Source organism: Cryptomeria japonica, chromosome 11 (assembly GCF_030272615.1).
Source record: "Cryptomeria japonica chromosome 11, Sugi_1.0, whole genome shotgun sequence".
NCBI lineage: Eukaryota > Viridiplantae > Streptophyta > Pinopsida > Cupressales > Cupressaceae > Cryptomeria > Cryptomeria japonica.
This window is the reverse complement of record NC_081415.1, coordinates 322353349-322379563: the sequence shown is the minus strand read 5'-3', so window position 1 is coordinate 322379563 and position 26215 is coordinate 322353349.

Here is a 26215-nt window from a genome sequence, read left to right as displayed (position 1 = left end):
TCTAGTGTTGATATCCAAGGTGGGACTACAAAAGTTATAAATATGCCTCATCCTTGTAAGTTTTTTTATTACTTGTAAGTAATGAATATGCCTCATCCTTGTAAGTTTTTTTATTACTTGTAAGTCATGAATATTTCTCTTTAGTTGATTAAAATTAAATGAAAATCTTTAATGAATACACAAAACTATATACACATGCAGGCGCACCATGGTTGAGATTGTCCAACTCCCTAGTCTCACTCTACGACTAAGCTCATGCCATATCTAAATCAAAGACATCTCAAATACATGGTCGGTGGAAAGCTACAAAATGTCATTTTCATACATAAGCAAGACATACACAATTGGGCACAATCACCAAGAGAACGGTAAAAAGTGCGTTTGAGATTGTATCATGGATTCTTTTAAGGATTGTTTCATGGATGCAAAAAATCTCTTCATTAATCCTTGACTCATGATTGTTATAATACTTCTTTAGACTTCTCATGTCATTTGTTGCACTTCTTCCCTATTTTGGACTAAGTCTCAACTATGTATTTGCCTTGAATTATGACTGTACCTAGCTTTGTCCTATCTTTGTAAGATTCCTCTTTGAATTGTGGTTGTAGCTTTGATAATACCTTTTTAATGTTGCACTATTCGTAAGGAGGACAACTCCTAATGCATGTTGCAAATTGTGTTCTAGTGACTAAGACAACTTTTTGTACTTGATGTTTTTGACTAGTTGTCATAACCTCTGACTTTGATGCTTGTGCCTTAATAGAACTAGATGTTTCTTGTATGCATACTTGGTCAAGGACTGCATTATGATGCTATAGGGCTACAAACTAAGATTATTTATTGTATTGAGTTGCACATTTGACATGATTTTCCCTATGACTGCTATGCCTCTTGAGTTAATAAGGTGTTGTTCTTGTCAAGTTTTGACAATGCTACAACAATAACATGTTATTTGTTGTTAAGGTTTGAAAAGACCTTTTAGAAACTTATACCCTGCTCTTTTTCACTCAGTAGACTTGATTACTGTCATTTTATTTGGTACTAGGTATGACTACCTACTGGCTTTACTGTAGACTGCAATCTCTCTAGACTGTATTTTCTGAGTGTTGTTGTTCTATACTTGACCATATATTAGGAAAACATAGCTTGAAATGTCTAAAACAATTAATGAATGTGTTGGGTCTCAAATCAACAGATTGGATAGGCTCTAAGGAAATGCCAACTCCTATGATCAAACCCTCCAATTGACTTGGCCAACTTATAGAGTGAACCTACTTGGTTACTAACTCTCTCACTTTAGGCTCTGCAAGACCTAGGCGGGTATACCTACTCACTATTTGTTTTCAATGACTAATGATTTTTATAGCAGATTAAGTATCTTGATCTGATTTCCTCCTATCTCAGAATTGTATAAATTCCCAGGATGGAGATATAGCAGATGAGTTCAAGATTGTTGTTGTAGAAATCATTCGATTTATGTGCTTGAAATTTATGTATATACACTATTTCTAGTCTACTCTATATTTCCTACTCAGCTACTCCTATTGCTTTAAAATGAAATATGAACTAATGAATTGTATTCTATAGATGAATAGTGCCTTTCTTCATTGTTTGGGCTATAGAGTCTTTATATTCCATCGGTCCCTTTTTATGTTGAAGAAACCCTGGGCTTCAGTGACTTCCTGTAGTTTTCCATCGAAATGCTTTTTCCATCGATATCACTATGCTCCTTCGATGAATGGGTCTGTTGTCTCAGTGAAGCCCCTTTTATCCTCTCTTTTTCATCTTCCACCAATAAAGTTGTATCGATGAAACCATGTGTATCAGAGACATGCCTTTTAGTCTCCTCAAAACTCATATTCTCATCGAAATCTTTTTGCTGTCCGTCGGGTTTCATGTCGAAGAGACTTTGGACTTCGGTGACTTCTTTTGTCCTCCCATCAAAACTCATATCCTTATCGATATCATTCATCGATGTAGTTTTCTTATGTTTTATTGATATCACTTTTCGATGAGAATGCTTCTTTTGGTGAATCTTCTTTATCTTGCATCAATGATATTGTTTCTTCGAAAGCCTTTTCTCATCGGTGGGGGCCACCTCTGCTTTCTTCAATACCTTTTGTTGGTGGAACCATCTCTTTTGATGAGTCTTTTTGCACTGATAGTGTTATATCCTCGAAGAACTTTTCTTGTCGATGAGAACCATCTCCACTTTCCTCGATATCTTTTATCGATAGAGTTACTGTCTTCGATGAGTCCTTTCTGAAGTTCATCGGCATTTGCTGTCATGCCCAAACTTTTGGGCACAAACGAAATAATTTTTTTTTTTTTAAATACTTAACCTAGTTCAACTAACTTATTTAAATAATGCAAGACTAGTTAGTCTTAACTATGTTTTGAGTGAATCAAACAACTAAATTAATTAGGCGATAAATAATCTAAGTTGAAAGTGGGATAGTAATTCTCCAAGGGAATTATTATTATCTCACCAATTAACAATTAAACACATTTAACAAAAATCTCTAGTTAATTGATAAGGGTTAAAATAACCCACCTAAATTCTTTTAATTGCCTAGGGTCTAAATTAATTTGCCCTAGCTCTTAGATTAAATAAACCTATTAAATAAAATTCCCATTAATTAAAAGGTGCCTAATAAATTCAAAATAAAGGGGCTACCTTGGCTTATAGGCATATTGCTATTAACTCCCTAAAGGTCAATCTCCACAGAATTTAAATTTATTGCATCATATAAAAATATGAACTTAAATCTATTAATCTAAAATTTAGGTATAAGATGCCCTTATATATATACACACAATTTTGCATATATATATATATATATATATATATATATTCACATAAGTAAAAGTATATCTAGTATATATATAAATATATATATACATGTGTGTGTGTGTGTATATATATATATATATATATATATATATATATATATATTCATATACATTTTTTTTTTTAGGATGAAAGGTTCCTTTATTAAAACAAGAAACTATATGTATGATTAATATGGGTGGGGAAAACCCTATTCAAAATGGAATGGATATTCCCCCCTATTTATTTCTACTTCTTTCTTTTTTTTTCTAAATCTAGGGTCTCTATGCTAACCCTAATTTTTTTTTAAATCCTATCCAACACATATTTTTTTTTTATCTATTAGTATTTTGCCCTAACCCGAACATTGGGTTAGGGCTTGTGAGTGTGTGTTTTTTTTTTGTGTGTGTGAGTGCAGTGTGTGTGTGTGCAGGTCAAAGTTTAGGTGGCGGCCATGGGAGGAAGCGGCGGAGGGAGTGCTATGTAGGGAGCACCGAGCGGAGATAACCCCAAATGCCACTGTGTTTCCCCATAGTGGCAGGCTGAGCACCACCCACTGTGGGTAAACACAGTGGTGGTCGGGTGCCTTACCACTGTGGTTGCCCACAGTGGAAGGCTCTGTGCTGACCACTGTGGTTGCCCACTGTGGTAGTCCCCGTGTCGTCCACTGTGGGAAACCACAGTGGTGGCCTGAGCCACGCCGGCCACTGTGTGTTTACACAGTGGTTCGGCTCTCCCTTAAACCCCGATTTTTTTGCAAAAGTTTTTTTTTTTTAAAGTTTTTTTTTTTTTTTTTAAATAAGTTTAACATTTATATATTTATATATATATATATATGTATATATATATATATAGATAGATATATATGTATATGTATATATATATAGATAGATATATATGTATATGTATATATATATATATGTATATATATATGTACATATATATGTATATATATATGTACATATATATGTATATATATATGTACATATATATATCTATATATATATATATGTATATATGTATATATATATATCTATTTTTTTTCGTTTAAGAAAAATATAAGTTTCTAGAATAACATATTTAAATATCTCTCTCTCTCTCTCTCTCTCTCTCTCTCTCTCTCTCTCTCTCTCTCTCTCTCTATATATATATATATATATATATATATATATATATATATATTTCAATAACACACTAAAACAACCTATGAGTTTTCTTTCCTTTTTAATAAACCTTAAAATACATGCAGAAATTAATACCATTAGTTACAGCAAGATGATGGGTGAAATATTCTTTTCTAATAGGCTGAAAATATGAGTTTTATATTCTGTTTTTTTTTTGTATAAAACATTCTGTAACTAATATCTACCATGCATTCTAACAACAAGCTTAAATATAATCTATTCTGGTAAACAAAATAAAACTTGAACTATATGCTAATCCTTTTTTTTTTAAAATAAGCTACTACTATAGGATCTATTTTCTGCATTAAATGAAAGAATAAATGATAGATTTAATTTAATTGCAATAGCATAAATAAAACCAGAATCTAATGTATGAGCTTTCATATACCATTTATATCTTGCATAAGGAATAAAATGAGCCTTTATTTGCAGAATAAATATAAATGCAACAACTTTATTTCTTTTTTTTGTAAATGAGGATTTTAATACAACTCATATATTTCATCTTCCCTTTGCAAAACCTAACCAAATAGAAGAAATACATTTCTTTAAGCAAATTAAAATACAAAGTAAATATTATTACAAATGGGTTTGAAACCCCAACTAAAATTTCTCTTCCATAGGACTATGAATAAATACATACACTTCTTTTCTTTTGGAAAATAAACACAACAATGGCTCTCTTTTTTTTTTACAAGCTACAATATTAAATACTTTTTTCTTTTAAACTTTTCTGCAACATAAAACAACAACAAAGCTCTTCATCTTTTCCTTCCCATCCCAAGCTACCTGCAATAAAATACAACTTGACCATGGAGAGCTCACCTCCCAGCCTAGGCTTACTAGAAGCCACCCCCGAGCTTGGAGAACCAAGCACTAGACGGGTCACAAACAAACAAACAAACACAACAAACAAAGGGCAAACACTCAACATGCATTTTCCCATCCCAAGCTACACTCTCACCACAACTTGTGATGAACTTTCCATGGGTAGAAGTGGACCAAATACTATTGGGGAGATTGCAAGTATAATATAACTCAAGCCACCTCATGGCAAAACAAAATACAACAAAGTCACCTCCACTCCCTTATGCCCCCCAAAGGCATAAAAGCCATATTTTCTCCCCTTATGACCCCCAAATGCATACACAAGGCTATGCAACAAGGGTCACAAAGGACACCCTTGAGATCACTCTCCATAAGGAGAGCCTCTCACCCAAGGATGTCATACTTCTTCCACCCCAATACCATCCTACTCTCCCAAGAGTAGGAGGCCTTGGACACTCCCAAAACAAGAACACATAAACAAAGAACAAGGAAAGGAAAATTTACATTTTTCTCCTACAAAACAATTTACATATACACATCTCCTCATACAAGCATTTCTTTCTTTCAAAACAAAATAAACAACATAACTAAAAGGAAAAAAAAAACCAACCTTAATGTGCCAATAGGTATGATAGACTTAGTTGGGGATGAGCAGCCCAAATCCACACAAACTCTTCACCAACACTTCACCAAGAATTCTATCCTACAACTATTTTCAAAAGTTGCATAATCTCCAACAATAGAGAGTGGGTGATTACTCACTAAGTCCCTAATCCTTGCCTAAGAAGGCCTCTCTCACACTTCCCAACCCCTTGGGTAAGGTGAGAGTTCCCATCGGTTGCTCTTCCCAACCTCTTACATGTTGCTAAAACTGGAAAGAGAAAAGGTGAGAGAGGATGGGGAAGAGAGTTTGACATCGAAAGGGAAGGTTGTCTATCCTAGGAGGAACCTTCTAAGTTGAATTTTCGTTCACCTTTGGAAAACCACTTTTTGAGGTGACTAAACAATCACATGGGAGTAGTCACATGTTTAAAAATACCCCTAACCCATAGGTCTACCCTTTAGACCTTTGGAAAAGCCCTAAAACTAACCCTAGGAGTCCATTTGACCCCTTAGAAACCCCACTGAAGTTAACCTACGGGTCAAACCTAAGTTGACCACTCCCAAGACTCCCTACCCAAGGCAAATTTGGGACCACACTCATGTGTTTGAATGGCTTTTGTAGAAACTGTGAGGCCTCACCTCGATTCAGTCTGACATTCAGTGGATTTTATTTTTAGACTATCATGGATACTTTATTTTGATGCATTTGGAGACATAGAACTTATATGATTTGAGGATTTAGATAACATTGCTATGATTTGATGAATTACTTACATGATTTATGAGATAGAACACTACATGATTGTTAGATAGGATGATATTGCAATGATAGATGTCGTTATTGAATTTGCAGAACTTTATGTCATGCCCAAAATTTAGGGCAAAAATGGAACGATTTTTTTTTTTTTATAAAATACTAATTAATTATCAAGTTCACTCACACGACAAGCGTTAATGAAATTCCCATAATTATATTCGAGCTAATTCTGAAACGAACCAAGCATCGATAATTTGTTTAATTCTATTTGCGGAAAACTAACTGGTTTAAAATTTATCTCCACGAGATACCTAGTCATTAAGTTTATTAAATCCATCATGATAAAGGAATAGGAGAGGAAAATTAATTCAATCTCCAAAATGACTATAAAGTCTAAACAACCATATTTAAATTTCTGTTAATTACTTACTCCAAATTATAACCGAAATTTTATATATATATATATATATATATATATATATATATATATATATAATTAAATACTTATTCCAAAATATACCAGAGTTATATATATATATATATATATATATATATATATATATATATATATATATATATATATATATATATATATACATATATTTATAAACTTTAATTCTTCAAAAATAACTTTCCAAAATAATAAACAATATTTTTCCAACCCTAATTAGGGTTCTTTTTTTTTATAATATATTATCAACTCTTAAACTATCATATTATTTTATTTCCTTTAACCCTAACCCTACCCGGGCTAGGGTTTAATCTCTTTTTTTTTTGTTTACCACTGAATTTTTTTAGCAGGGCCGAAACCCCAAGACGGCGGCCATTTTTCATTGCAGGTTCGAAGTAGGCGACAGGGAGGGCCGAGGCGCCACTGTGTGGGCGCACAGTGGGCGCCGCGGCACCACTGTGTGTCCACACAGTGGGCGCCGCTAGCGGCTCACACCACTATGTGGCCACACAGTGGCGGCCGCGGCCGTCCACTGTGTGTCCACACAGTGGGAGCCGAGCGGCCCACACTGTGTGTGCACATAGTGGGCGCCGCATGGCCCTCACTGTGCGTACACACAGTGGGGCCCGCGTGGAACCCAATTTCCCTTTTTTTTTTTTTTTTTTTATTTTAAAATATATTATATATAAATATATATATATGTATATATATTTATATATATATATATATTTATATTTATATAAATTTATATATATAAAAGTTTTAAGGGTGAAAATATATAAAAAATATATATTTTTTTTTTAAATAAGATTTACATACAAAATTTTAAACAAAATAACAATGGGAAACACATTATGTAAATCCAAAATTACATGTGCACAAATAAACATTTAAGTATATATATATATATATATATATATATATATATATATATATATATATATATATATATATATATATATATATATATATATATATAACCTAGGCTCTTTTATTTATTCATTCTAATTGCTGATAAAAGAAATAGAAGTAGATCTTTTGCTAAACTTTTATTCTAACACTTTTTTCTTTTTCTTAAAATACATCATTCTATTCTGAATAAAACACTTTTATTGATTTTTCCACTAATAAAACAATTACTTAAAACACTCTTATTATTATTTTTTTATACTTAGAATTCTTCAGCAAAATAACCCATACTTTTCAACAAGTAGAATATAGATAAAATTCATTTGAAACTAATTTTTCCATAATACAAAAGAAGCTTTTACATGCAACTCAAAGAAGCTTTTCTTTTTCTGAAAAACAAATAGAAGTAGAAATAAAACAAACTTTTACAACTCTAAGATATTCTGCATATTTACAGGATGTTTCTTTGCTTAGCTACGACAATAAATCTCAAGTCTATTTTCAAGAATTACAACTTGCTTCTCTTTTCTATGAAAGAGGCATACTTCTATAACAAATTTAAACATATATTTGCAACTGGATTTAAGTATCTTCAACAATAATCTTCTGTGTCTTTTCATGGTTCCTATTCTCTTTCTCCTGACTTTCCTGCATAATAGAAAACACAAATATGACCACGAAGTGCTCACCTCCCAGCCTAGGCTAATTGGTAGCCACCCCCGAGCTCGGAGAACCAATTCCTAGATGGGTAACACATAGGCAAACATATAGAAGGCAATGCATACAGATTTTCAAACACACTCCCAACTTGGCTTCACAGCACCACACTTTAGTGATGATCTTTTCAAAGGGTGGTAGTGGACCAATACCCTGAGGAGAACTGCAAGTATGAAATAAACAAGAAGCCACCTCATGGCACAATAAATATATCAAGAATCTCAAACCCTTATTCCTTATGCCCCCCAAAGACATTCTAGCCTTATATCCCTCCTTATGACCCCCATTGCACAAACAGGCCATGCAGTAAGGGTCACACAAAGATCCCTTGTGATCACTCTCAAAAGAGAGTCTCTCACTCGAGGGTTGTCACTGCTACCACCCACAAGATCCACTTCTCTCCCAAGAGAAAGAGGTCTTGAGGAAACTCCCAAAACATAACACAAATCATAATGCAAAAATACCAAAAGATTTTTCAACAAATACATTCAAGAAACACAGATTTCTTACACCAACAAACTTCCAGACATAAGCAAGAAGAAGACATTATAATGAATAACTGAAACCAACCTTAATCTGCCCAAAGGTATTATGATATTTGATGAAGAGCTGCCCAATCCACGAATCTTTTTCCTTCTACCCTTAATCAATTTTTCTATTCCATTACATTATTTTCTTTTCAAAATTTCTCTTGTCTCGAAAAATGAAGAGTGGGTGATTACCCTTCAATTCCCAAAAATCTTGCTTAAGAAGCTCATTCTCTGAGTTCCCACAAGTTTCCAAAACTAAAAGGGAAAGAAAGCAAAAATGCAAAAAGACTCCCATTCGAATAAGAAAAATCTAAATTAGATTTAACTTCTAAATTTTCAATTTTCGCACAACTCAAAAAAGCCAATTTTTAAAGCGTTAAAAAGATCATTATAAAATAGAAACTTGCCTAAAATTACCCCTAACCTCTAGGTATACCTTATGGGCTTTAGGAAACCCTATTAAACTACCCCTAGGTGTTCATTTAACCCATTTTAAACCCCTCTGAAGTTTATTTTTGGGTCAAACATAAGTTGACCACCCCAAATATTATATTCCCAAAGTATTTATGACAACACATTATTTTATTTAAGAAGAACTATAATTAAACACTTTCCCACCAAGAGACAAAATAAAACATTTAAATTTAAATCCACACATGTGTCAAGTGACACAAATAAAACACTTTTATAAAAATACAACATGAAATTGTCTCTTGTGGTTTTTACACAATAAATTTAAATAACACTTAACACTCATACAGCATATATTGTTACGAATAAAATACAACACAAACGGGGTGTTGTCTCTCCAAATAGACAAACCCTGGCTTACGAACATACATAAGTCTAGGTTTAATTCTCCGTAATTTCCATGGTCACATGGTAAATTTCCTGCGCATCTCAATTTACACATTAGTACTTCCAAATATCCATATATAATATAATTCAATAATATAACAATGCACATCATTACTTGCATACAATTTTCATCTGCACAGATTGAATACATCTTTAATCAAGCAAATTCACATAAGCAATTTCATCTCAATTCACATAAACTAAACATACATCATAGTTCTATATTCAGAGTAAAGTCCTACAAATTCAATAATGACATCTGTCATTGCAATATCATCTTATCTAACAATCATGTAGTGTTCTATCACAAAAGCATATAAGTAAAATCATCAAATCATAGCAATGTTATCCCAAATCCTAAAATCATATAAGTTCTAAGTCTCAAAAAGCATCAAAATAAAGTATCCATAATAGTCTAAATATAAAATCCACTGAATGTCAGACTGAGTCGAGGTGAGGCCTCACACTTTACTATGAATATAGAACTATGATGTATGATTTGGTTTATGTGAATTGGGATGAAATTGCTTATGTGAAATTGCTTGATAAAAGATGTATTTAATCTGTGCAGATAAAAATTGTATGCAAGTGATGATGTGTATTGTTATTCCTTTGAATTATATTATATGTGGATATTTGAAAGTACTAATGTGTAAATTGAGATGCGCAGGAAATTTACCATGTGACCATGGAAAATTACGGAGAACCAAACCTAGACTTATGTATGTTCGTAAGCCAGGGGTTGTCTATTTGGAGAGACAACACCCCGTTTGTGTTGTATTTTTATTCGTAACAGTATATGCTGCATGAGTGTTAAGTGTTATTTAAATTTAATATGTAAAAACCACAAGAGACAATTTCATGTTTTATTTTGTAAAAGTGTTTTATTTGTGTCACTTGACACATGTGTGGATTTAAATTTAAGTGTTTTATTTTTGTCTCTTGGTGGGAAAGTGTTCAACTATTGTTTTTCTTAAATAGTATAATGTGTTGTCATAAATAATTTGGGAATATAATCTTTGGAGTGGTCAACATATGTTTGACCCGAAAATAAACTTCAGAGGGGTTTAAAATGGGTTAAATGAACACCTAGGGGTAGTTTAATAGGGTTTCCTAAAGCCCATAAGTTATACCTAGGGGTTAGGGGCAATTTTAGGCAAGTTTCTACTTTTAAATGATCTTTTTGACGCTTTAAAAATTGGCTTTTTTGAGTTGTGCGAAAATTGAAAATTAGAAGTTTAAATCTAATTGAGATTTTTCCTATTCGAATGAGAGTCTTTTTGCATTCTGCTTTTCTTTCCTTTTTGGTTTTAGAAACTTGTGAGAACTCAGTGAATGAGCTTCTTAAGCAAGATTTTGAGAATTTGAGGGTAATCACCCACTCTCCATTTTTGGGGACAAGAGAAATTTTGAAAAAAGAAAAGAATAGTGTTGGAATAGAAAATTTAACTAAGGGTAGAAGAAGAAGAATCGTGGATTAGGCAGCTCTTGCTCAAATATTAAGTTACGATTGGGTAGATTAAGGTTGGTTGATTATTCTTTAAAATGGTTATTTTCTTGCATGTGTTTGAGTGTATGATTGGTGAAGAAATCTGAGTTTTCTTGAATGACTTGTTTTGGAAATTCATTAAAAATTTTGCTTTATGCTTTGTTGTGTTTTGGGAGTTTTCTCAAGACCTCTTACTCTTGGGAGAGAGGAGGATCTTGTGGGTGGTAGCAGTGACAACCCTTGAGTGAGAGACTCTCGTTTGAGAGCGATCACAAGGGATCTTTGTGTGACCCTTGCTGCATGGCCTGTTTGTGCAATGGGGGTCATAAGGAGGGATATAAGGCTAGAATGCCTTTGGGGGGCATAAGGAATAAGGAGTTGAGATTCTTGATGTATTTATTGTGCCATGAGGTGGCTACTTGTTTATTCATACTTGCAGTTCTCCTCAGGGTATTGGTCCACTACCACCCTTTGAAAAGATCATCACCAAAGTGTGGTGCTGTGTAGCCAAGTTGGGAGTGTGCCTGAAAATCTATGTGTGTTTTTTTTGTTTTCTTGGAATTTGCATGTTTGTTACCCGTCTAGGAATTGGTTCTCCGAGCTCGGGGGTGGCTACAAGTTAGCCTAGGCTGGGAGGTGAGCACTCCGTGGTCATATTGTGTTTTATTATGCAGGAAAGTCAGGAGAAGAGGATAGGAACAGTGAAAAGATGCAGAAGATTATTGTTGAAGATACTTAAATCCATTTGTAGTTATTTGTTTAAATTTGATAGTAGAAATATACCTCATTCGTTGAATGAGAGGCAAGTTGTAATTTTGAGATAGGACATGTGATTTAATATTGTAGTTAAATAAAGAAACATCTTGTAATTTTTGCAGAATATCGATAGAGTTGTATAAAGCCAGATATGTTTCTATTTCTATTTTGAAAAGTAAAGGGTTGCTTGATTTGCATGCAAAAGCTTCTTTTGTAATATGGAAAAAAAAAAATCAGTCTTTAATTAATTTAAACTACATTCTACTTGCCGAAAAATATGAGTTGTTTTTGCTGATAGATTTTAAGTATTTTAAAAAAAAAGAAGTGTATAAGTAGTTATTTTATGAGTTGAGAAATCAATGAATGTTTTTATTCAGAATAGTATAATGTATTTCAAAAAAAAGTATTTTCCTAAGTTCGGAAGAAGAAATAAAAATATGTATAATTCCGATGTGTTATGATCTAAAGCTTAGCAGTAGGTTTACTTCATTTTTTTTTATTGGCAATTAAAAATAATAAAGAGAGCCTAAGCTTAATTACCAATCAAATTATATATATATATATTTGTATTTTTCCTTTGTATTTTGTTTTAAAAAAAAATTGCGTATAAAACATATTGGGAAATATATATATATATATATATATATATATATATATATATATATATATATTTACATAAATCCTTACAAAAAAAAAATTAAATTAAATTAATTTTTAAACAAAAAAAAGAGGGGTTTTGGGCTGCGCGGGTATCGGCCGCATCCCACTGTGTGAACACACAGTGGGCGGCGCTGAAACGCCGCCACTATGTGGGCACATAGTGGGAGGCATCGAACGCCACCACTGTGTGGCCACACAGTGGCGCGGCGCCCAGCGCCACCACTGTGTGGGTACACAGTGGGTGGTGCCCAGCGCTCCACTATGTCACCGCACAGTGGGCGGTGCTTGGTCCGCCTTCCCCGCTCGACCCGCCATGAAATTTGAACACCGCCGACCCTGCATCAAATCCAACCCATGGCCGCCGATGGACATTTGGCCCTGTGGGTAATGGTATCAAAAAAATATATATATTAAACCCTAGCCCGGGTAGGGCTAGGGTAAGTAAAATAATATGTTTAAATTAATTAGATTAGAGCCAGTTTTTATATAGAAAAAAAAAGGGGAATCCCTAATTAGGGTTGGAGGATGTTTTGACTATTATATTGGAAGGATATTTTAAAGGATTAATATATATATATATATATATAAGTATATATATATATATAGGTTATATTTTTGAAGTATTTAATAGAGTTTTAAATACTTAAATACCTCCGTATGATTACTAATAGGAAGTAAAAGGAAAGTGAAATATATAAATTTAAGAATAAAGCCTAGTCTTATAATTTTAAATGTATTTAATGTGATAAATACTTAATTATGCCCTAGTTAATTTAATTAGAGCATTAAAATTTTAAATTGGATTATAAAAGGAGAAATTTAAAAACTTTCCATTTGAGGTTAGAATGGATAATTTTTAATTGGCATTCTAAAGGCGAGTAATAGCTACTCGTAATTAACTTTACCCTTGTAGATTTAATTATCCAAATTAAATGTCACTGAAAATGATTATTATAATCATCTAAATAAAAATGGATGTTTAGACTATATGGTCTTATTGGAGATTGAATTAATCTTTCTCTCCTATTTCTTTAACGTGATTGATTTAATAAAATTTAATGAGTAGGTATCTCGTGGAGATAAAATTAAACCAGTTAGATTTCCGCAAATAGAATTAAACAAATTATCGATGCTTGGTTCGTATTAGAATTAGCTCGAATATAGATATGGCAAATACCTTAACGCTTGTCGTGATAGCAAACTTTGTTAATTAACTAGTTGATTTAAAAAAAAAAATCTTTCCATTTTTGCCCTAAATTTTGGGCATGACAGAAACAAAACTCCCTCCAAGAGATAAGTCAAAATCAATGACACTAATCAACACATGTGTCAAGTGACACAATAAAATACAATATAAAAATCAGACATGGAATTTGTCTCTTGTAGGTTTACACAAATAAATAAAATCAAATTAACACACATGCATCATTTACTTTCACAAATAAAATACAATACATACGGGGTGTTGTCTCTCCAAATAGACAACCCCTGGCTTAACAAACGTACATTGGTCTAGGTTTGGTTCTCCATATTATTTCCATGGTCACATGGATAATTTTTCCTGCGCATCTCAGTTAACACATTAGTAATTCCAAATAATCACAATCATATATATAATTAAACACATGGATTTCATTGCACATCAAACACTCATACATTTGGCAATAATAATTCAATATCTCATACATTCAAATTCGATTCCACATAAGCAATTATCCTACTCCTCAAAATTGAACCATTCATATAATAAGCATCCTATTTCTATCATCAAAATGAAGTCCTGCAAATCTAATAATGATAGCCACCATTTCCAAATAATTCTATTCTAGCAACATATAAAGTTTCATAATCATAATGCATAAAATGAAGCATCAATATATGTCAATGTGATCCAAATCATGGAATCATATAGGTTCTAAATCCATAATGTATAAAATAAAGCATCCATAATAGTCTCAATATGAAAATAATAGAAAATGTCCGGATGGGTCGAGGTAGGGCCTCACACTTGCTTTCTTCGATGCCCTTTTTATATCAATGAGACATCATTGGGTCTCATCGATACTGTTTGAATCTTACATACTTCAATAGAATGCTTTTAGACTTGTTCAATAACTTATGGGTTATTACGGTATCAATGAAAATGATGATTTCTTCCAAAGAGAGATGGCTTCTATCGATGAAACCATGTGTATCGGAGACATGCCTATTAGTCTCCTCGAAACTCATATTCTCATCAAAATATTTATGCTATCCACCGAGTTTCATGTCAAAGAGACTTTGGACTTTGATGACTTCTTTTGTCCTCCCATCAAAACTCATATCCTTATCGATATCATTCATCGATGTAGTTTTCTTATGTTTTATCGATATCACTTTTTTGATGAGAATGCTTCTTTCGGTGAATCTTCTTTATCTTGCATCGATGATATTGTTTCTTTGAAAGCCTTTTCTCATCAGTGGGGGCCACCTCTACTTTCTTCGATACCTTTTGTTGGTGGGACCATCCCTTTCGGTGAGTCTTTTTGCACCGATAGTATTATATCCTCGAAGACCTTTTCTTGTCAATGAGAACCATCTCCACTTTCCTTGATATCTTTTATCGATGGAGTTATTGTATTCAATGAGTCCTTTCTGAAGTTCATCAGTGTTTGCTTCTTTGATGCCCCTTTTATATCGATGAGACATCACTAGGTCTCATCGATACTGTTTGAATCTTAGATACTTCGATAGAATTCTTTTAGACTTGTTCAATAACTTATGGGTTATTACGGTATCAATGAAAATGATGATTTCTTCCAAAGAGAGATGGCTTCTATGATTTAATTTCTCAAATCAAGATATTTTACTTAATTCAGATTTGATGCTCAATAGAATGATTGCACTATCACCAATCATCTTGAAGATTTGACTACTCTTTAGATTATGATTATGACTGTCATGATATTTCATGAGACTTCTCTATCCCCGTATGAAACCCTTTGTTCCCACAAATCAATGCTTTGAACTTGACTGCAACTTATAGTGATCATTGTATTTGTACAATAAGCTTGCTACTTTCTCAACTTTTGATATATTGGAGGCTCCTAGGATGGTTTCTATCTTATAGTCACAATACCTTGCTATATTTTGCAGCTATTCTATGTTTATTTGTTTTCCACTCTTAACTCATAGTTCAACCAACTATGGTTCATCTTGGAATCAATGCACATCGGTTATAATCAAATTATATCAGTCTCCATGGTTGCAAGACCTGAAGAAGGATTCTATCATCAATTAGATACATACTTTTGGGAATATAGAAAGACAAAAAAATATATTAGAACCATATTTTTTGTTGAGTCATAATATGATGTGTTAATTTAGCTAAATAAGGGAACCAATGTTGTATTAGGTTTAATTCCATGATGATAGTTGAAGCTTGTTAGAGATAGGGGATTTGTAGCAGTTGGCTTGTTAGGTTATGTCACAATCCCATGAAGGTCCTTGTAAACTGTTAATGTCAGTAGACATGAGACTGTTATGTAACGAATTGGATCAGCTAAACCTAGAAGTTTTGTAACCAATGAATCAACTGACTCAAGTGTATGTTAATTATCTTATGATGGTCATTTATGACCATTATTCTTAGTAGACATTAAGCAGTTCGCTAGATAGTTGCACTAGACTGTGTTTATCAAATTTGAGATCCCCAACAAACAACTTATTGACAGAGATATTTCCTGCATATTTAATTTCCCTCCTAAAGAGAAAAGCTAAGAAACATGTTTATAAAAATTGCATTACAGTCTATGTTCAACTGAATAACCCTAGATTACTCAAAATTGAAGCCAATAAACTATTGAAAGTAAACCAAAAGACAACACAAAATCTAGGCTCGAAAGTTCATAGTCTGTATATTGATATTAATTTTGAAAAGTATTACAAAACTTAGAGTATTCTCCATAAGACTAGAAAATCCCAGATATATTTCTGCAGAGTTTTCTTACAAATTCTTGCGATCCCCCTTTTCATTAGTCCTAGTATCCATTTATATAATCATGGATGCATACAAGCTTCAGACCCCTTTTCAAAAAGAGTTTGTTACAAACTGAAAATACTCCCCAAGAAATGGTTACAAGTCCTTTTCAGCATCTTCGGCCTCTTGCACTTTTTGCTCGATTGCAACCTCTTGTAACTGCTCTAGAGCATCTTCTTCCTGCACCGCATATTTTTTGGACCACTCTTGAAAAACATCATCGGTAGGCCATGAGTAGCCAATAATCTTTTTCTTCAACTTTAATAGCTTTTTCCAAGAGTTCCTTATTTTCCTCACTTCTGACTCCAAGAAACCATAATGTGATTTGATCTTTTCTATTTCCTCAATTGTTTTAACAAATAGTGAGGTGTCATCTTTATTGATTATTTCATTTACCCTTAGAGACAGATTAGCTGCTAACTCATCCAGCCATACCTGTTTGTCCTTTATCTGATTTTGGTTGACAAAACCTCCAAGAAACAGTTCAAATTTATGCTCAGTATACTCTTTTCTATATAAATTATCCTTCCTTTCCACATTGGCTTTCCCTTCTGCCAGCTTTGTCAAACCTTTGGTCAATTCACATGTGGATTTGATAGTGGTATCAGATCCAGCTTCATCATAAGATACACACATGAATTCTAAATCTACTTCCCTCGGGATCCACTTATTTAGAATAGGCTCTAGAATGGCCTTGTCCTCATTTAACTCACAAAGAGTGTCAAAAATTCTCTTCAAATTCATATGTACCGTGGGAGCATCAACGATATCAGCAAAACTCAAAATTGTAGCCTTTATCTTCTCCTCATACTTATTTGCAAATAAGGCCTGAGCCTATTTCAACTTTTCCAATTCATGTCGATAAGTCTCAGCTAGTTGAAAACCAGAAGGCATAGGAGAAGGAGGGAATTCTATGATGGGACTAGTAGGTGGGGGCCTTGCTGGAGAAGAAGAAATTGCCAAGGTAGAGGACTCACCTCCCTGGTATTGTCCCATCAGCTAACTTTGAAGTTTGGCAATGATAGTGTCCTTGCTGGCTACCTCCTTTTTGGCTTCATTATAAGCCTTTAAAATTGTTTCCAACCTAATATGGATATCAACCTTTTCTTTTGCTTCCTTCTCTGCTACTACTACATTGAACTTAGCAGTCTCTAAAATAGTACTAGCTGCTTCCACTACCCCTGTATCCTGAACTCTTCTAACTATCATAGCTCCTAGAAGGTTAGACTATGAGGTATCTTTCCTTCTTCTACCTTCATCTCTTTTAAGGGACCACATAACCAGAGAAGCATCATCTTTGCTGAATACCACTCCCTTCATTGGCTTAGTTTCCTTTTTGACTACTTCAAGAACCAATGCATCAGCTATATCCCATTCAGGGAGGATTAGCACACTAGCCTTATCCACCATCTCACTTCCAGCCTCAAGAGTGATAGCTTTGAACTCAGCCATCATTTCTTGTTTAATATCTTCCTCCACTTGGGTTGCATCCTTGAGAGGCTATTCATTTACCCTTTGCTCACATCTGATCTTGAATTGATCAATATTTTGCTTCCATAGAAACTGCATAAAAGCTTCTGATGTGATTAAATTGTTGTTAGCTAGGAATTCTTCACTAGCTTTTTTCACAGTAATGTCCAATTCTTTTCCCTGTAGCTCACCATCAGTTACATCCATTTCAGCATAGGGTGGCTCTTCTGGCATTCCTTCTTGAGTCTCATTGTAGGTGTAGGCAATTTCACCGAGACTCCCCAATTGTATCAATTGCTCAGCCATGGCTTGCTCATCTCCTATATGAATAGGGGACTAAGATGGAAGTACTGAGGGTCATCAGTTTCAATTTCTTTACCTATCCTCTGCTTCTTAGGCGAATCTTGAATCTCAATAGTATCTTCAATGGCCCTTTTCCCTTTAGAAGTAGAAGGTTCACCTATTACTGGCATCATTACAGTATACTTAGATCTCTTGTACATTATATAATCACCTGGTGGAATAGCCTTAGCAAAGGCAGGCTTGGCTAGGACCAATTTAGCCCTATCAGGATCATTCTGTATTATGGCTTCTCTTTTTTCCTTCAGGGTTTGCATTAAATCTTCAAAATAAAGAATTCAAAATTTAACCTTTTCTTCAAAAGGGGTAAAAATAGAGAGAGGATCATAACTAGAATCAAATTGATGGATAAAGTCAAGGGTTCTTCTGTATGCAATCCACTTCTCCTTCCTCAACTCCTGCTCATCTAGACTAAATTCATTCCTGATCAAATCTTCAGGGAATTGGAATTGGTGAGGCCCGATTTTACAAACTTCTCTCTTCCTGAACATGTTGTTGAAGAAATATTCAAGGTCAGCACACCTTGACACTGCAGTTGATAACATGTATGGTTTAAAGAATTCTTCAAAATACTTCCATCCACCTTTGTTAATTACAAAATGATGATCCATGGTGATGGTTGGGAAAAATGTCCCTTTACTCCTGTTAGTTAACTCGGCCTCTTGCACTCCTCCAATTTGTCTTAATACTTCTGTAATCCCTATCTTTAATGGAACCTGATAGGGCAATAGATAAGGGGTACCCCTAAATCCAAACACTCTAAAAATAGTAGAAACAGGATATAGATACATATCTCTCCAGTTATGAACAATCTTGATATCCTCTGCAAATTTTTTGGGCCTAAGGAATTCCAAAAGAGCCTTGGGAATCCTAGGGTTTTCTGCACACAAGAGAACTCTAATTTTAGATGCAAAGCATCTATCAAACTTTAGATAACTTGCATCCTCTCTATCCCAAGATAGAACAGTACTCCACAATTGCACTGGCATCTCCTCTTTATCCTTGACCTTAACCAGGTCCATCTCTTTTGCAAAACAATCAGCCCCTTTGAATAGAAACATATGCATCAACAAGGTATACCATCCAAATTGCTTTTCTACCTTACCATTCTTAATTCCTACTAAGCCTGCATGGATAGCATCAGAGAGGAAAGGAGCGAAGTCAAATGTTATGGCCAGGGAAGGGTTCAAAATTTGGGCAATCATTAACATATAATGGACGGGCATGTTTTTCTCAGCATCTTCTCCAAAAATTTGACACAGTGTCTAGTACATACCCTTAGCTCTCAAGGTAAATAAATTCAAGGAAAATGGCTCCATTGTGCTAGGGCCTACAACTATTAATCCCCCTATTTTGACAAAAAATTCTCTCAATGGGCCACTCCTAAGATGATCTCTTTGGGAATTGTAAACTTGGGTTAATGCCTCAAAATCAATAGGCTCAAGGTAGTTGGAAGCTTCACTAAGCTTGAAGACATTCCTAAATTCATCATCTTTGATTTCGACAAGGGCTGATCCCTTTATGTTTCTAATGCATCTGGCAGCAGGGTCATAATTCTGCGCAATTAGGGTCAATAGATCTACATCCATGAAAACACCTGGGACCACAAGCTTACCTACATCTAAATTCCAGATACTATTCATAGGGGAAGGGGCATGTCTCTGACCAAAGCCCACTTTAAACAAACTGAGACCGGATATCCCTATTTCAGGGTCCCTCAACCAATTTCCTTTATCATATAAACCATCCCCAATTTTCAAATGGGGGTTTTTTGGCACTAACTCCTTGGCCCTAGCCCCGACATTGGTCGACATGGTTAACTGCTCAAGAAAGTCATCACAAATATTTTGGTCCTGGTAATTTACCTTCCCTGTTAATTCTCTTCTGGGTCCCATTTTAGGAGTATGCAACTAAGCCAATTATCAATCAAAGCAATTTTCTAACAGGACAAGACCACAATTCAACAATCTTTAAGCAATGGGTAAACAAAGAGGAAGAGAACCTAATTTTGGTTTGCAAACTTCTGCTCTGCACCAGCTCTCTTTTCAACTTCTTTTGTGAAATGATACCCTCGTTCAATTGATGCGGGGATATATATGGGAATTTGGCTCCTTAACTGCAACATTAACACCGCATGCTTCAGCCGTCCCTTCATAATTGAATTCATGAAAGAATTCAAAAATTTGGCTCCAACGGATCAAAACTACTCTGAGTATTTTTCATTTTTCTCTTTTGCTATTTCACAAAGCACAAAGATCTTGCATGTTCATCTAGAGAAAAGATGCCAACCATTGGATCAGATAGAACTTGCACCACTTTTACCCTTTTGACTCTTCCTTGCTTGGTAGGCTAAAAATCCTTTTGCTATTTCACAATGGGTAACCATCTTGCATCTTGACCTCATGAAGCTGCGCTAGCTATCCGATCAACTGAAACTTGATCGATCTTTACATTGTCCTAACCTGGTGGTTTATATCACTAACCGCATTCAAAATGATTAACGCTAACCGTTTTCGCTATTTCACGAATGGTAACCATCGTGCATTTAAAGGTTGCGAAATAACGCCCGCCATTAGATCCTTCTTGAGATGCCCTTCCTTTAACAACCTATTAAAACCGGTAGATGTGGGCCCTCTGAATTAGCACCATTCACTTTGGCATTCAATCCCTCTTGAACTGATGTGTCAACTTCCTACTCACTGAAAGACTTCAGTGCGATCCACTTCTGAAATGCCACCTGTTCCTGATAGGTCACCTCTTTGTCTTTAGTTTATATCATTCTATTTGTTAGGCCCACCACTTGGTCACCAAGTTTGTTCTTTGATTTACGTGATCTGGAGGACACGTATAACCTTTTGATTTGCGATCCCTACCTCTTGGACTGCTCACTTGGAATGCCATGTCATTTCACCACTTCACAAAAACTAACTCTCGAGCATCTTTGGGTTGTGAATCAACACAGGCCGTTGATTATTCTCTAAACCACTCACTCTTTACTTGTTAGAAAACCCACCGGCTTCTGGGACCTGCCACAACCTTTTGCTATTTCGCAATAGTTAAAACACATGCGCTTTGATCTCACGAAATAACGAGGGCCATCCAATCAGATAAAACATGATCGGTCTTTAATCTTCAGACAAAGCTTGGACGTCAGGCCCACCAAACCCTTTCGCTATTTCATAGAAGGGTAAAACTCAGTTATCTTTATCTCACGAAATAACGTGGGGCGTCAGATCTCAGGGACTTGCACTGTTGTTACTCTTTCTACTAACCACTTCACCTGGGCCCACCATCTTTTTGCCATTTCACAACTTGTAAACCACGAGCATCTTTAGGTTGCAAATCAACACAGGTCATTGATCTCTTTCCAAACCAATTGCCCTTTAGCCAAGAAAGAAGTCCTCATCGTTGGGTCCCACCAAACCTTTTCGCTACTTCGCGATAGGTAACTTTCAGGCATGTTGAGTTCGCGAATCCATGCGGGCCATCCGATTGACTGAGAGTTGCACAACAATTACAAGGCCCGAAGGTCATTAGAAAAGGCAATTTAAAGGCGAATAAAAATTAAAACATTTAAAAGGACCACCTAGGTAAAAAACAACAGGGGGAACACTTTGCATGACAAAAGGACCCATTACTTAAGTGAATAAAGTAACACAGAAATAGAATTATAAGGGTTTTTTCTCAAACATTTTGAAAGTGATTAAACCTAAACCCTAAACCCTCTTTAGGACCCAAAGCAATAGAAATCACAAGTCCATACCAGACCCGAGAATTTCATAGACTTAGCCAATTATGGAAAAGAATACCCATTTTTTAAATAGTGATAACAGTAACCTCTGAACCTTTATCTCTTCCCTCAAAAATGAAACTTGCCATTTGAATTCCTTTCTCATATTGATTAGCTTAATAATATTTGTTCAATGTTTTTTATCGTTAAAAGATTACCTTCCTTTTAGATAAATTAGTTAGATTCTTATTATGTTGAAGAACATTTAGTTAGTTTTCTCCTTCAACTGAAGTAGTTATGTTTTATTTTGAAATGCTCAATTTTTTATCTTAATATAGTTCACAATTTATTTTCTTTAAGTATAGAATTAATGGAATATTACATATGGTATCAGAGCAACCAAGTTCTACATTGAACCTCAGGTTTTACACCTATAAAAAAAACTATATACATATGTAGGCGCACCATGGTTGAGATAATATGCATGCGCACTATATACAAAACTATATTTGCAAGTAAATATTTTATTCAAATCCACAATATGAAACACAGAGTTTTACTGGAAGAACACAAGTAACCTTATCTCCTTTAGATAATATCACAAGCAACTGCCTACAGAAAGATGCAGTAATCCACAACATATACACAAAGGAAAGATGACTAATTATATTATGTATGTTCGCAAAATGGTACAATAGTAAGCCTGAGGCTATATTCTACTTCTTCTCTAATGATCCTTATTGTTACAAAAATTCCCTCATTTATATGAGGGTATACATTGTCACCAAGCATCATGGCTTTTCAACACATAACTATTAATTTGCACTTTTGCTAACAAACTGGAAGATAAACAAGTTCAGCATTCCTATGTGTTCAATGTACTTATCATCTTTATACATTAGAACATCATTGTTTAGTGTCCTCATGTCTCTTTCTGTCTGGAAATGATTGGATAGAATATTGTTAACACAAAGTGACAAATCTTTGTCCCAATCCAACTCTGCTACTGCTCGATTCTTCTCATCACTAAACTCTTTTTTCCACTATTCCAATGATACTAACTCACCATTACTGTAAAAAGAGGGCACCCTAGGGGTATTCCCATCATCCAACCTCTGATGCTCTTTCCTTAATTGATTTGCCAATTCATCATGGGACTTCAAGTGAGCCTCGGCATCAATTTTCTCACCTGGATTCATCAGACTGTTGTCATTCATCAAGCCTTCCAACTGAGACCTAAGCCTTTCATGCTCTTTCATAGCTTTGACTGTTCCAGTGTATGTCTTCCAATAGATTTTTGCAACCTGCATCATACTTTTGAATCTATGGTCAACGACCTCGAGAACTAACTTATCCATCTTTTGTTGTTCCTTTTTTATTTGTCGAGATGTCTTTTCGGCCTTGTTCCTCCAATACATAGCGTCTGTCAAGGCATCTATGGCATCTTTGTCAACACTGTATGTCATCCCTGTTTGACTGGTACCTGTGTCAATCTGCAGAAATCTTGCTTGCAGCCTCTGTTTTTCTTCATCGGTTTTCTCATATAGGCTTTTGTATTTACAATTTTCTCAGACCAGAAACTCTATCTGATCTTGGTTCAGTTTAGTGACATCCAAATTTAGTTTGGCAGTTGTTCTAGGGTTAGTCTTTCCAACCTGCTACACCATCAAATGTCCAAAAGCTTCTTCTGTATCAACCAATATAGGTCTTTTATCTTTGGGATAGATAGCCCACTATAGAAGAGCCTTCTGATCTGGATCATATCCTGATCCTCTAAAGAGTTTATCAATCTCTTTTGGCATCATTTGCCTACTTGGGTCCTGTTTCTTGAGGAATCCATCAAACAACAAGGCAGAGTTCATGTCCCATCCAGAGTATAATAGCACATCGACTTCCTTAAGCAACTATCTTCCCTTCTCAAGTGTCATTTCTCTCATCACAAGATCCATCTCCTCTTGTAACTTTTGAAGCTGCTACTCTTCTTCACTAGTTCTAATGTTATTCCTAATTTGAGATCCTTTATGTTGATAGAGGAATGAGGTGAACTCCTTGGAAGCAATGAAGTCACTATCAGCAATGAAATCCTCATGCTCCAAGAATTTGATGTCAGCCACTTCTCGGACATTCAGTTGTCCTGTTGCCAAGTCTATCAGTGTATCCTCTGCATAACCAGGGGGTAATCCTCTCGAGGAGTGAATGGAACGATGCCATATGTGGAAGCAGGAGACTCATGAGCCTGTAATCCCTAAAAACATGAGGCGGGACTCCCTCAAGTATTTCCAATTCATGCTCCACAAGTTTTTTGGCCAGCTCCAAGGGGTCTTCAATCTTTTGTAGCATGTTCTCATCCATTTTCCTTCTATAAAACTTCCATTTATAAGCGTGCATTGCTTTCTCAAACTTTATTCGCTTCACTCTAGCCTCTTCTCTGCCAATGTTCTTAATGAGGTCATCCGGTAGGTAAGATTTATGCTCTCCAGCCTTCAACTTTTGTGATGATTGGGCTATCCTTATGTATCCTTCAGGATCAAAATTGGGCCTTGGATCCCCCATAGCCATGCCATAATAATCCAATTTTGTCTGTAGTAGGCCATAGCTCTTTGAACTTTTCACAATAAAATCTGAAAATACTAACAACCCAGGTACAATTGATTGTTTTCCATGGCTTGTCAGATGTTCTATACTCACTATTGATAGTTGCCTCACAATTTCTAGACAAGCCACTCTATTAGGGACTGTAAGTGGTAGTAAGTATGGTCTCCCTTCGAACCCGTATACCCTGACTTGTGTGCAGTCTGAAAAACAATACCAATCTCCACAATTGTGTTCACTTGAGGGATCTTCAGCGAAATCTTTTGGTCTTAGGAATCTTTGAACCTCTGATGCAAGGGCATGATCGCACGGGCATCCCAACAGTCTATATAATGGCTTGACAAAGAACTCCTCAAAATGCCAATATTGATTACACATACCTCCAGTCCTATGAAGAAACCCATAGTTGCACTGGTTTTCTCATTCCAGCATTGTCATATGTCCTGACACATAACTCTTCTGGCCATAGCCCTTCATCTTGGCCCACATACAATAGCATATGCATAAGTAAGGAATAATGCTTGAAATGAACATTGATGACATCCCCCTTTAACTTTTCTAACCCATGATTCAAAACCTCAACCAAATAAGCAGGAAAATCAAATAAGCGGGGGTCCTTAGACTGCAAATCGGCACAAATGACCATGGCTGCAATATCCATCAAAGGATGGGCTTTTATCCCTAGAACTTGGGCAAAACAGTAATAGGTATACTTGAAATATGGATGGAAAGAGTTGACATCATAGGGAGCTTTGTCATCCTGACCTAGTGGCACTAAGAACCCTGCATTCCTAGGTCTATGTATAGGGAGTCTCCACGTTTTGTAAATGTGCTCTAGGTTAAAATATTCACTTGTTAACTTCTTGAGGTCAATCAATTCTTCAAATCCCCAATCCAACTTGAACATGGTGTCAATAACCTCCTTTGTGATTGCAAGAATTGGCTCACCCATGTAGTTATATATGGTCTTGGTTTTAGGGTCATAATTGTTTGCCAATGCCTTCATGAGCTCCACATTCATGAATACATTAGCCACAACTAACCTTCCTAAGTTAAATCACCATAAATTGTTGATAGGTTGAGGGCCAACTCTTCTATTGTACCCATATATGAATAATTCATACCCTCTCAACTCTGTCCATATGTCTCCAAGATCCCCAAACCAGTCCTCCAGGCCTTCCTCATCAGCTCTAATCTTCTTGGACCTCAAACTAGATGATGGGCACTAGTCAATCAGGTCCTGGGCCAAAGAACGCCCTTCCCTTTCTGTCTTTTAGGTTTTTCTTCTATAGTGATAGGTTCTTTTCCCTTTCTAGTCTTATTAGTTTTAGATGATGATTCCATTTGAATTTTAAAAAAGAGGTCTATGTGCAAACAACTTACTTGGAATTACTGAGCTTTATCTGTGAATTCGCCCAATTCTACTTTCAGTTCGTCGCTAGTGAATTCCTTAATGCTGTGTCCTTTGATGGT